This window comes from Notolepis coatsorum (genome assembly GCF_963971535.1).
Source record: "Notolepis coatsorum genome assembly, chromosome: 5".
NCBI lineage: Eukaryota > Metazoa > Chordata > Actinopteri > Aulopiformes > Paralepididae > Notolepis > Notolepis coatsorum.
This window is the reverse complement of record NC_140169.1, coordinates 138,565,228-138,578,826: the sequence shown is the minus strand read 5'-3', so window position 1 is coordinate 138,578,826 and position 13,599 is coordinate 138,565,228. Positions and strand designations below refer to the sequence as shown.

The 13,599-nt window shown below is 44.8% G+C and overlaps 1 protein-coding gene across 1 annotated transcript in view; it reads left to right on the top strand.

Annotated features, from left to right (window-relative positions):
• The window catches only part of mthfd1l (methylenetetrahydrofolate dehydrogenase (NADP+ dependent) 1 like), a 156,736-nt gene that overhangs the window by 79,074 nt on the left and 64,063 nt on the right, over positions 1–13,599 (top strand).

The window sequence follows — 13,599 nt, the reverse complement described above, 5'->3', positions numbered from 1 at the left end:
CCGAACTCTTTTTTCCATCCATTTCATTCAGTCCAATCCAATGGGTGCAATACCATCCGGAGAGACGATAGGGGGTGGTATTTTCCTGTTCGAGCTCAGACAGATCCCACTGGTAACGTGAGGCTATATTGATGAGAAATGAATAAAAAAATCAATAATAAAAAAAATAACGATTAAATAACGAGATTTCTCGTTCTTGCACTCAACGCATGCATGAACTAACGAGATTTCTCGTGGCTGGCATCAAAGTGTTAAGGACCAGCAGTCAATAGAACGGGTTCCATAGGTTCCAAATTCCATTCCAATAATGATCTAGTATGAGGAAGTAGCTTACCAGTATGGGCCAACCAACCTTCTCATAAAGGACACAGAATGTCGTATCTATCATTAGTGATGAATCTCCGGACAGAGTGATAGTGATAATGACAATGATAGTGATAATGATAGTGATAACACATAAATTCTATTTTAGGGTATATTTTCCTTTTCTTTTTTATTATTATAATTTATTAAGATGGAAAACAAAAGTTAGACAATAAAGTTGCACCGTTTCCAACAACAGCGAAACAAAGGCTCCATTTAACGTTCTGAGTTCTGATCGAACGTGTTTTCATACTGTAGTAGTAATGTGTTTTTGTTTGGTCAATTATTGAGTCTTGATTCTGGGTTTTCAAACACATCAGAGGGGTTCTGGTTCTTGGCTTCCCATAGAAATGCATTCCACATGCCAGATGTAGGAGATTCCTGAATCCTTAATCGTCTGGATTGGAGGAGGCTCGCATGACCCCCCCCCCCCCCCCCCCCCCCCCCCAAATCCACAGACTTACTGTAAGATTTACCTCAGCGGCGCGGACCCTTCTCCCCCTCGCTGGAGACGGACGAAACATTTGCATTGTTAGATGAAAAGAAAAGTTAAATCCTATTCTTTGTTGACGCCAGTGTGTATTGAACGATTTTGATGTATAACATACGTAGTTGTGAGTATGCATGTTGTAATGTGCAGACTAATCCTCTAGAGTCCAGATTGGGGAGTATTTTACGAGCAAGAAGGAGGCAGTATTTACCGTGTTGGGTGGATTGCTGACTTGTAGTAACCCTGACCAACCCTCTCTCTGCTCCAATCCTACAGAGTGATTCACAACACACACCTCCTCCTTCTCTCTCTCCATTTGTCTCTCTGTCTCTCTCCCTCTCTCTCTATCTCTCCATCTTTCTCTCTTTCGCCATCTCTCCTCCATCTCTCCTTCTCTCTCCCCCCCTCTCACCATCTCTCTCCACCCCCCCTCTCACTCTATCGCCACCTCTCCATCTCTCTCATTCTCTCCCTCTACCTCTCCCTCTCTCTCCCTCTCTCCATCCCTCTCTCCATCTCTCCCCCCTATAGCTCTCCATCTCTCTCTCCTTATCTCTCCACCTCCCTGTTCCCTCTCTCTATCCCTTTCTCTCTATCTCTCCATCTCTCCCCCTATATCTTTTCATCGCTCTCCACCCACCCCCCTCTCTCCCTCCCTCTCCATCGCTCTCCACCCTCTCTCTCTCCACCTCCCCACTCCATCTCTCCCTCTCTCCATCTCTCTCTCCACCTCTCTCTCTCTCTCTCTCTCTCTCTCTCTCCACCTCTCCCCCTCCATATATCTCTCCCTCTCTCCATCTCTCTCTACCCCCTCTCTCTCTCTTTCTCTCTCTCGCTCTCTCCACCTCTTCCCCTCCATCTCTCTCCATCTCTCTCTCTACCCCCCTCCATCTCTCTCTCTCTTGCTCTCCACCCTCCATCTCTCTCTCTCTCGCTCTCCCCCTCCATCTCTCTCTATTGCTCTCCCCCCTCCATCTCTCTCTCGCTCTCCCCCTCCATCTCTCTCTATTGCTCTCCCCCCTCCATCTTTCTCTCGCTCTCCCCCCTCCATCTCTCTCTCTCTCTCGCTCTCCCCCTCCATCTCTCTCTCGCTCTCCCCCCTCCATCTCTCTCTCTCGCTCTCCCCCTCCATCTCTCTCTCTCTCTCGCTCTCCCCCTCCATCTCTCTCTCTCTCTCGCTCTCCCCCTCCATCTCTCTCTCTCTCTGGTCAGGAGGTCAGCACACAGAGCAGGAAGCTCACAAGTGTTTTCTCATGACATCCCTGGACTCAGCCATCTGTCTGTCTGTCATGTTGTGGTCTGTGGCTAGTTCTAGTTCTCACTGGTCTCCTTCACTCCCCCACCCCACCCACTTCTCTCTCTCTCTCTGTCTCTCTCTCTCTCTCTCTCTCTCTCTCTCTCTCTCTCTCTCTCTCTCTCTCTCTCTCTCTCTCTCTCTCTCTCTCTCTCTCTTCTTTCTCTGGAATGTTTTGGGTCCTGTTGAAGTGTGGTTGTTAGGGTGTGTTTGTCTCTCTCTCTCTCTCTCTCTCTCTCTCTCTCTCTCTCTCTCTCTCTCTCTCTCTCCCCCCCTCTCTCTCTCTCTGTATGTATGTGGTACACTCTTCACATATAAAGAGTTGAAACAACACCGGATGTGTTGTCCGTACCTAAACGCACACAGAGACATGTTAGAAATAACAGCCTGGCATAACATGGCTGTTAACACATTACTTGCGTCCTGTGTTGATTCGGCACATGTCTGAGCTGCGCCTGTGCGGGAGGTCCACACAACACAACAACATTATGTCTGAGGCTACACTTTTCTTTGGGAAAACAAATGCAGTATTTAATGTCCAAGATTAACACTGAATGGCAGCTAGAAACCCTAGAACCCAGTCATAACTGCCTGGCAAAGCGAAAGCTGGCTAAATCCTCAGGCTCATACCTTAGGCCTGATTTGTTAGTCTTTCCTGATAAAAGGGCGACATGTTACAATGTGGAGAATGTAGCGCATGCTACCAAAACCACAATGTGTCAACTGTGCTCAGCGTCAATATTATCACATATTCCCAGGTATGCTCAAGATCTCTCTCTCTCTCTCTCTCTCTCTCTCCATCCCTCTTTTCCTCCCCTCTCTCCATCCCTCTATCAATCTATCTCCCCTGCTCTCTCTTTCTCTCTCCCCTCCCTCCCCTCTCTCTCTTCTCTCTCTTCTTTCCCCCTCTCTCCTCCCTCTATCAATCTATACCCTCTCTCCCTCTCTCTCTCCCTCTATCAATATATCTCTCCCTCCCTTCTCTCTCCCTCTATCAATCTATCTCTCTTCTCTCTCCCTCCCACCCTCTTTTCCCCCTTTTTCCCCCTCTTTTCTCTACCTCTTATCGATCTACCCCCTCTCCCCTCCCCCCCTCCCCCTTATCTATCCCCTCTTTCTCTCCCTCTCCCTTCCCCCTCTCTCTCCGCCGTGGTCTTTCTCTCTGCCTGGGTCTCTGCATAACTGGCGTAACCATGATGTAACTCAGTCTTAATGCAGAGTGATGCATGTCTTTATGGAAAATCACTCTCATTTCCCCACAAAACAGTCACCGCAAAACCATGGAAATGTGTTTTATCAATCGCTGGTCCCTCGTACCGTACTGGAGCCAACAACCCCCCCCCCCCCCCCCCCACGTGCTAATCACTCGCGGTGAGGCAGTGAATATTTTCAATCTCCCATCTTGCTTGTTGACGTGCAGAGTTCCAGATGAGCTGCTGGCTCTTTCAGGGCGAACATTTGAGGTAGGTGCCACCGGGGCTCATGTTCTGCCCTCGAGGAGTTAGTTCTGGAGTATTATCTCAGAAGAAGATAGTCAAGTTGTTTGCTTTTTTCCCCCCGCTGTGAAGACACACGTGAGTCCTGTAAGTCAAGACGTAGGATCACAACAGCTGATCCTTTTGTTGTATCTGTCTAGACAGACAAATACACACACACACACACACACACACACACACACACACTCACACACATTCATATCACCTGCCATTCATTCTCAGCAGCTATTAACCTCTTATCCATCAGGCAAGCAGCAGGCTAGTTTTGCATAAAACGCCTGTCGATTGCATACCCAAAGTAATTAGTGATTTATTCTTGAACCACTTATAGCGCGTGCTATGAGTCTGGAAGAATCACTCTGTGTTAATGTAATAGAGTTACATAGGTTTGAACACACTGAAATTAAAGTTTTGTTTACTTATGTCTGAATTAGTTTGCTCTAGTCATAAGTAATAACTGGACTAGTGTCACCTCGTTCGTAAAAGTCAGTCAAAGCTTACCAAAAGCACGAGCAGTGAACTCCAAGCCCACGTGACTGAACTCAAACTGGAAAGAAACAGACTAAGAAATGACGTAAACTCCATGATCAAAACTGCAAAAAGGAATTTCATCAATAACAAAACTGAGGAAAACAAAAACAAACCACGTCAACTTAAAAACCAGATTCTCAAACATAAACATAAAGACGGACAACAGCTCATCACAGACAAACTGGATGTAGCCAATTACTTAAACACTTTCTTCACAAACATAGCCACAACACTGGTAAAAAAAAAAGCTGGGTCTGGCCAGAGAATTTATGGGAAACTGGGACATGTTTTGTTGTGATTCTCCATATTGACATGTTGACTGATTTGGGTATATGGGAAAAATCTATAAATGGCCAATACATATATTTTGAGAATAGATAAGAAGGTTCCTAAAAATGTCCTGGCAGTTGTGAAACTGTAAAAAGAACATTCTCACACTCTGAACATTGTGTTTTCAATTATTTGTTGTAATGGTGCTTAGTACTGTTTACATTTTTGCAGGCCTTGAAAGGGATTTTGGTGTCAAAGTTTGCTTTTGAGCATATGGGCAACTGTTTTGGTGTGATAGTTTGGTTTTGAAAATAGAATGTTAGGTTTTGTGTATATAGCTTGAGAGAAGTGTTTTTTGTGTTTTTGTGTTTAGAGTTTTTTTTTGTATCCACTTTTCTCCAATTTTTCTTGTGTTTTCCTCCCATCCCAATTTTAGTCGTTATGCCATTTCCCCCCTCCCCTTCCTGGTTGTTGCGCGCATTTGCCCCCTACTTGCCGGTCTAGGGAGCCCTGAAGTCTATCACATGCTTCCTCCGATACATAGGAGACAGCCAGCAGCCTCTTTTCACCTGGCAGCGAGGACTTTCATTGGGTGAGTGTAACGCGTGGGAGGGCACACTACCTCACCCAGATCCCTTCCTCGCTGTGCAGGCGCCCTGACCGACCTGTAGGAGTCGCTGTTTACAACGACCAGATTACCACCCACCGGCTTCCCTCCCGCTGACACTGCCAATTGTGTCAGTATGACGACCGGCCAAGCCGGAGGCACCGCTGACAGCTGGATTCGATACCAGTGTCTCTGCGGCGGTAGACAGACGCTTAGTCCGCTGCGCTACCCGGCCGCCACGTGTTTAGAGTTTTGTGAAAAGGGAGGGCAGTTTTATGAAATGTGTTTTAGCAATCGTGAAAAACTGCAATGTCCCCCTGCTGCATTGTCATGGATTTGATTTATCATTGAAAAAATATTACATTTCTCAGCATGATTTCATTTTTGCACAAGACGGTGCATTTGTTTGAGTTTTTACTTTCACTCTCAGTCGCCAGGGAATAATTCAGTGTTGTGAATGAAGGAGACGAGACATCTCTCAATCAGATCTAGCAACACAAATCCTCCAAAGACACCCCGATTGTATTCCTGTCACTGTGTAGAACTCAATTTAAACACTTTTTTGGGGGAGGGATGTGAGATTTAACAGGAGATATGACCAAAAGGGTGTGCAGTGGGGGGGTTTAAGCGGGGTTAAGAAAACAGAGAAACTTGAGAAGAACTGGACTGTTGCCAATTATCTCCCTGAAATAGCGTATTCCATCATTGCGACGTTCTGTATGATAATAAGTAATGCATGAGAGTCACACAGAGCTGAAGCAGGGCTTCATGACCGGGTCGCAAGGCGGCGTTCTGGTGGTCTCTGCTAAATGCTGCTCTGACCCTTTGACACGGAACATGAAGCCTGCAACAACACAATAGTGGAACAACTCACACCTACTGGGTTAGGAGCAGTGAGCATGCCCCCCACACACACACACACACACACACACACACACACACACACACACATAAATATATACACACACACACATAAATAAATACACACACACACATACATAAATACACACACACACAAATATATACACACACACACACACACATACATACATACATACATACATACATACATACATACATACATACATACATACATACATACATACATACATACATACATACATACATACATACATACACACACACACACACACACACACACACACACACACACACACACACACACACACACACACACACACACACACACACACACACACACACACACCACACACACACAATCCCCTGACAGGAATGAGTGCTTTCACCAGAGGAAACAGTAACTTCCTTGGCTGCCCAGGGTCTCAGGAAGCCCCGAGAGAGAGGAGGGCAGACTGGGGGGGGGGTCTCTGAGACCTGTCCCCGTGCCTGGAGCGCTGCTGGGGGTCCTGGAGCAGAGTGGAGGGGTCCAGGGGTCCTAATTGGAAACATCCAGAGCAGAGAGAGCCCAATGTAAACAGATGGGGTGCAGCATTTACTATTTAGGGCTAATGGCCCCGTATTAGTGGAGTCAAGGTCAGCTCTCTGTGCCCACCAGCCCTTCGGGCCATTTTCCATACAGACGTCTCTCTCGCCAGTCAGTAAATGGTGTATTTATATAGCAGCTTTTTATCCAAAGCGCTTTACAATATTGTTCCTCACATTCACTCATTCACTCACTCACTCACACATTCACACACCGATGGCGGAGGCGACCACGCAAGGTGCCAACCTGCCCATCTGGAGCAGTTAGGGGTTAAGTGTCTTTGCTCAAGGACCACTTCGGCGCGCTGACCCGGGAGGAGCGGGAATCGAACCGGGAACCTTCAGATGACCAGACGACTGCAGCTCTACCTCCTGAGCCACTGTCTCTTCACTGTCTAACGCCAGAGCTCCTTTCGTGCAGCTCTTTACCTGCTTCACAGACCACGTGCAGCTCTTTACCTGCTTCACCGACCACGTGCAGCTCTTTACCTGCTTCACAGACCACGTGCAGCTTTTCACCTGCTTCACCGACCACGTGCAGCTTTTCACCTGCTTCACCGACCACGTGCAGCTTTTTACCTGCTTCACCGACCATGTGCAGTTCTTTACCTGCTTCACAGACCACGTGCAGCTCTTTACCTGCTTCACAGACCACGTGCAGCTCTTTACCTGCTTCACAGACCACGTGCAGCTTTTCACCTGCTTCACCGACCACGCGCTCTCATTCCTCGCCGGTCGCAGGACAGAGAGCGTGACTGTCTCGTCTGAAAGGAGGGCGGGGGGCGCGCGGGGGGTGCGGGTGGGGGGGGGGGGGTACAGCACACAGCACACAGCCACGCGTTGACATGGACCAGACATGCACGTCGACATGTAATCATGGGGGTTGTAGTCACGGGGAGTCGCCGTGTCACGGCACTGACGTGTTCAGCGGCGGCCCCATTAAACTACATGGTGATTTAGTGATACAGGTAGTCCCTCTCTTTTGACCTTTAGGGCCCAATCAGGAAGGGGCTGCAGTATAACAGCCATGGCAGGTGTGTGTGTGTGTGTGTGTGCGTGTGTGTGTGTGTGTGTGAGTGTGCGTGTGCTGGGGAAGTATGCAGTGAATGGATGTGTTTGAGTGTGCGCACACACACAGACACACACACACACACACACACACAGACACACCATGCAACTACGCCAGGGAGCAGGAAGCCCTATGTTAACAGCCAGGTGGACTATTTGCTTTGTTTGGATGATATTCAAGAGGCCCAGGTCCCTGATCCTCTTTAAAGACCTTATTATGAACCCATAACTCACTCGAGCTCCACACACACACAGATAAGAAGCGGAGAGAGAGAGAGAGAGAGGGAGAGGTTAACCCTTAGAAGTCTAACCTAAATAGCTCCTCCTCCTGAGAATTTCCCCCTTTTTTTTTGTTACATAATATAAAATTACAGATTCATACCTTCAAAATAAGCCATCAATTGTCAAATTTGAGACGATAGTTTTCAATCAATGTCCTATCAAACATTCTGGTAAAATCCTAACACCTTTTCAGTATAGGACTTTGAACTAGATCCAAGTTCATTCAGATATCTGATGAGAGAACTACACTCCCAGAATTCAATGTGATCATTGTCACTAGCACCATTTCACACCTGAGCAAAGGCCCAGTCATTCCTTTGTTATTCCAGTGAATGGACCCAGCAGGAGGCCTAGCCTGTGTGTGTTTCTGTGTGTGTGTGTGTGTCTGTGTCTGTATCTACAGTACTGTACCATATCAAAAAAAAATAAGCAAACTAGACTAGATGTAAATGTAATGTGTAAATGTGTAAATGTAAATGTGTGTGTGTGTCTGTCTGTCTGTGTATGTGTGTGTGTGTGTGTCTGTGAAACATGTCTTGTACTCATTTACCTCACTAAATACATACTAAATGTGTAACTGTAGATTTCAAGAGAGAGAGAGAGAGAGAGAGAGCGACATTTATAATAATTATATTATTAGTTTTTTTACACACACACACTAATAACATGATCATAACCAGAGAAAACAAGACCAAAGACAACTGGAATAGAATATCACACAAGGAAGGTGGCGCATGCATAGAAGCTGGTCTACTTTGGGGGAAAAGGCATTTTTCTATCACTAAATATGGAGTACTCCCCATTCAAAGAGATAGGGCACAGATCTTGTTCATCTTGTTAGTCCCTGTTATCAACAATGAAGCAGAGTGAACCATCTTCTCTCTAGACAGACTTTGGTAGTACCCTCTTGTAAGACCTTCTGGTGTATAAGATTTCAGACACACATCCAACTCCCAACATACTAACCGACATACTGTCATCCATGAAAGTGTAAGAATAGGACCTTTGAGGGAAGATGCCTCTCCTGTTTTGGGGTAATACGCCCCCCACAGACATCTAATGATTTTGAATAGACTAAGCCTAGCTAGTAGCTAATGTTAGATTTCTGAGAAAGTAAACTATCATCTAACAAAATAACACAATAGCTATGCTAAGAACTGTATTACATCGGTTTAAAAAGTATTATAATGATAAAACAATTGCTAGCACTATTATATTGCTATAGCATCGCAATAGCTTGAATTTCTTCACCTCCTGGGGTAAAAAAAGATAGTGAGAAGGCTTTTGATAAAACTGAACTCTTTTACATGATGCATTTAGCGAATGAGACAGTATTAGTTATTTTGTTAAGCTTGTTGATATATTACATTACAATATTTTACATTTCGTTCCATAATAGCAAAGCTGTAGTCTGATTTACCATCTAAATGTGTTTACTTAAGTGTACATATTATATGAATATTCAAATGATATATATTTTGAAAACACACACACACACACACACACACACACACACACACACACACACACACACACACACACACACACACACACACACACACACACACACACACACACACACACACACACAAAACACACACACATACACACCTTAAATGTCAGGCACATGGACAGTGGACTATGAGGTGTAATGCACAGTGAGCCTTTAGATATGTTGTGGTCTTTATAGCTGGATCAGGACTGAGCAGCCAGAATGGATGGCTTTTCCATGAAAACCCAGCCGATTCTCTTACAGAAGGTAGGCTGCCTTGATGGAAACAGACATGTGTGTTGTTAGAAACGGCACTGGGCCAAATGGGCATCAGGATCTACCAGATTATTAACACTTGTGACACGACAGCCTCCAATATATCAGATATTTTGAGAAATGCGAGTTATGTGCTTGTTATTACCAATTCAGATATAATTGTGTATCACAATATCATGATTTCATCACGTTATGTTCCATCATGAATGATCTGAGGAGAATTAACTGAATTGCCCAATTAGCAACACCCCAACAAATAGTCTAACCTAAATAGCTCCTCCTCCTGAGAATTTCCCCCTTTTTTTTGTTACATAATATAAAATTACAGATTCATACCTTCAAAATAAGCCATCAATTGTCAAATTTGAGACGATAGTTTTCAATCAATGTCCTATCAAACATTCTGGTACAGTCATTACAAATTTGCCATAGAAACTGTGCATTGGGGGAGGTTGGGTAGGTGGGGTGGGGCTGTACATTGGAGGTGGGGGGGTTGGGTAGGGGGGGGGGGACACTGTACATTGGAGTACTGACATACATTTGACATGGAAACTGTACATTGGAGGAGGTTGGGTAGGTGGGGTGGGGTTGGGTGGGGCTGTACATTGGAATAGCCATGCTTGGTCTTTATTGTACAACTGGGTTAGGACATTTGTAGGGGCCAGTTTTGAATTGCAGTCTCCCGTAGGTGTTCTTTGAGAGTGTTTTTGAAGGTGGGTAGTGATTTACATTCCTTTACAGCTTTGGGTAGGGCGTTCCACATTGTTGTGGCATAATTGCGAAACGTGTTTAGTCCCTTGTTTGAGCCGAATCTGGGTTTTACATGATTTGTGATTTACATGACTCAGACCGGGAGTAGTCTCAGAGAGGGAGATACAGAGGAGAGATGGAGGGAGAGAGAGGGAGATAGGGAGATATAGATAGAGAGAGGGAGAGAGAGAGGGAGAGAGATATATATAGGTTAGAAAGCAACCTGGGTTCTCAGACAGACAGACAGACAGACAGACAGACAGACAGACAGACAGACAGAGAGAGAGAGAGAGAGAGAGAGAGAGAGAGAGAGAGAGAGAGAGAGAGAGAGAGAGAGAGAGAGAGAGAGAGAGAGAGAGGCGACGTCATCTTTCCTTCACAAAGCGCATCGAACGCTGTCAACTAAAGCACCGTGTTTACTACAGCGCGGGTGCATGCGTAAGCTGTCAACTAGCGAGATGCGTTGTACTTGTTACAGAGCTGGTTACAGAGCTGGTCCACACTGCTATTATGAAATGACCCGAAATGTATGTAATTTTGTCAACTAAAGCGGTCCGTGTTTAATAATAATAATAATAATGACTTGGATTTATATAGCGCGACAGCGCGGATGAGCAAACTCGTCACACAGCAGCCAGTGATCATTCATACCTCGTATAGACAGACGCACTCTGCCATACAGTAGTTAATGTTAAATAAAGCCCATTTGAATTGAGAGAGAGCGAGAGTGTGTGTATGTGTATGTAAGCTTTTTTTTTTTTATCTGAGAGAATGTCCGCGAATGTCCTCAGACTCCTCACGCAGGAGAGGAGAAACGACTGCAAAAAGTCGAGTCCCGTGGATATTATTGCAACAGATAATTCATACATTATTATGTTTAGAATTTGGATGGGGGGGGTAGGCTCTGATACCAGTCTCACGCCTCTGCGGGGGTGTAAGTGTAACACCTATTCACAGCGCACACGCCGTTATTGTGTGTGTGCGCGCGTCCATGTATGTGCGTTTCGTGACGCGATTGTAGTTCTTATCGCAAATGGAGATTATTACAATCATGCCATCTAGCAAGAATTAAACGTATTTACAATTCGTATTAGGTTTAGCAAGTTGGGGGACGTATACCTTACATGTCAAAGCACTAGAAATGGCAATTTTTCTATTTTTATCGATTTCTGAAAAGATGTCCTTTTTGAGCATTTAAGAGGGATTCTAATTTCTTTTGTTGTCCGCCGACGGGTTCAAAGCTCCAGCGTGACCCCTAAGGGTTAATAAACGGAGACAGTGTGACTTGTTCTCAAGCCCCCCCCCCCCCCCCCCCCCCCGGTACTCTTTGAAGACGAGGGGCCGGACTCCTCGTATTATATTTATAAAATATCGCTGGTGTTGTGTGTATGACATATTTTCACAACGTGTTACTACGAGAGAGTTGATACAAGGAGCCAGGAATGTGTTATCATCATCAGCAGCGGCAGATATACTTCTGATAAAAGACGAGAGTTTCCCCCGACACTGTTTGTTATGAGTTGTGATTGGCTGAAAGCCTCTTGGTTGTTTTCTCTCGACCCTAAACTGCCTAAAGGGTTGAACGTGATTGGCTAAGCACCGTCAGATGTGCCACCACTAGGGCGTGGCCTACACATAACCTGCTGTGTTCTGCTATTATGGTTGATCTTGAAGAAGAAGAAGAAGAAGAAGAAGAAGAAGAAGAAGAAGAAGGCCTGAGGGGGAGTAAAACATGTCAATAAAAGAGAAATGCACGTGGAGCCACAGTGTGTGATACAAAGCTGGTGCTCTTACCACAAGAATTATGTTGTTATAGCCTGGATTTGATTATTCAACCAATCACGTTCATTTTTAGATGCAAGGCACCTCATATGACCGGCAATGTCACTAACTCACTCGGTCACTCACTCGGTCACTCACTCGGTCACTCACTCGGTCACTCACTCACTCACTCACTCACTCACTCACTCACTCACTCACTCACTCACTCACTCACTCTGTCCACTTAACACTTTGGTCGCCAGGATTATACCATCCTCCGCCAGCTCTATTTGTCTATGGGGATGTTTACCTTCTTTGCAGGGCTATAACTTTTTAAATTGTATTGCTAAATTGACATTACTATGGCCCATTCAACGTCAAGTATCTATTGTTCAGGGTGTATCAACGTTATACTTTTTCATTCACATATTCATACTAAAATACGGTCTAAAGTATAAGTATGTTTTTATCGTTTTCTGCAGCTTTCTCCAGAACGTGATTTATAGCCCCAAATGCATTATATTTATGATCAAATACAGTTTGATAGGAATCTGCGCGAGATAAAAAATTTCAAATGGACGTGCTTCTAGAAGTTACTACTTATCATCTGATGTTGACCGGATGGGGGGGGGGGTCGTTTATAATTCCGTGGCCAACGTTAGATGATTCATCTAGTATGGGTGATATGATCATTAGAGCAGTTAGTATCGAACACAACGCTGAATCTTACCGTAGCTTCCTCATAGCGTTGGGCGATGAGCGTGGAACAGAAATATTCCTATTATGGGATGTAGAAATATGCGATCCATTTCCAGGTTGTATAATAGTATATACGTCCAAATCATGTTGTTTATCGAGTTATTGGTAACGGATTGCTATCCGTTGTGTCTAGCTTGAGTCCTGGGACTATTACCGAGTGATCGGACCGAATTGAAATGAGCACCAGCTTCCATTTCCTGTTTCCGCTCTGGGCGATCCGCCGATCGGCCGCCAGATGGCGCTCTTGAACCGTTGGAGAGTTGAGAGGGGCTCAACAGTAGATCTCAAGTCTCCGGGGGAGAAATATGATTTCGATCACAGATTTTTGAAATATTGATATCAAAGACGTGGTACGGCGTCTTTGGCAGAATGAGCATGGCGGGGAAAGACGTGCTACGGCGTTTTTGGCGACCATAGTGTTAATATATTGTGTTGTTTTGCTGCTTCTTTTTATTTGATTATTATACTTTACTTTATTATTTCTCTATCTTGTATTATTACTCATTTTTATTACTACTTATTTATGTTTTTATTATTATTATTTTCACCTTTTTTATTATGATTTAAATGTTTACATTGTGATGAGGTTTTAACAAGCCCTGACTGTTTTCTTACCTCACCTTCACATCCACTTCATAAACATTGTATTTTATCTGTATTATGTATTTTTATGTGTGCAAATAACATTTTTTCAAA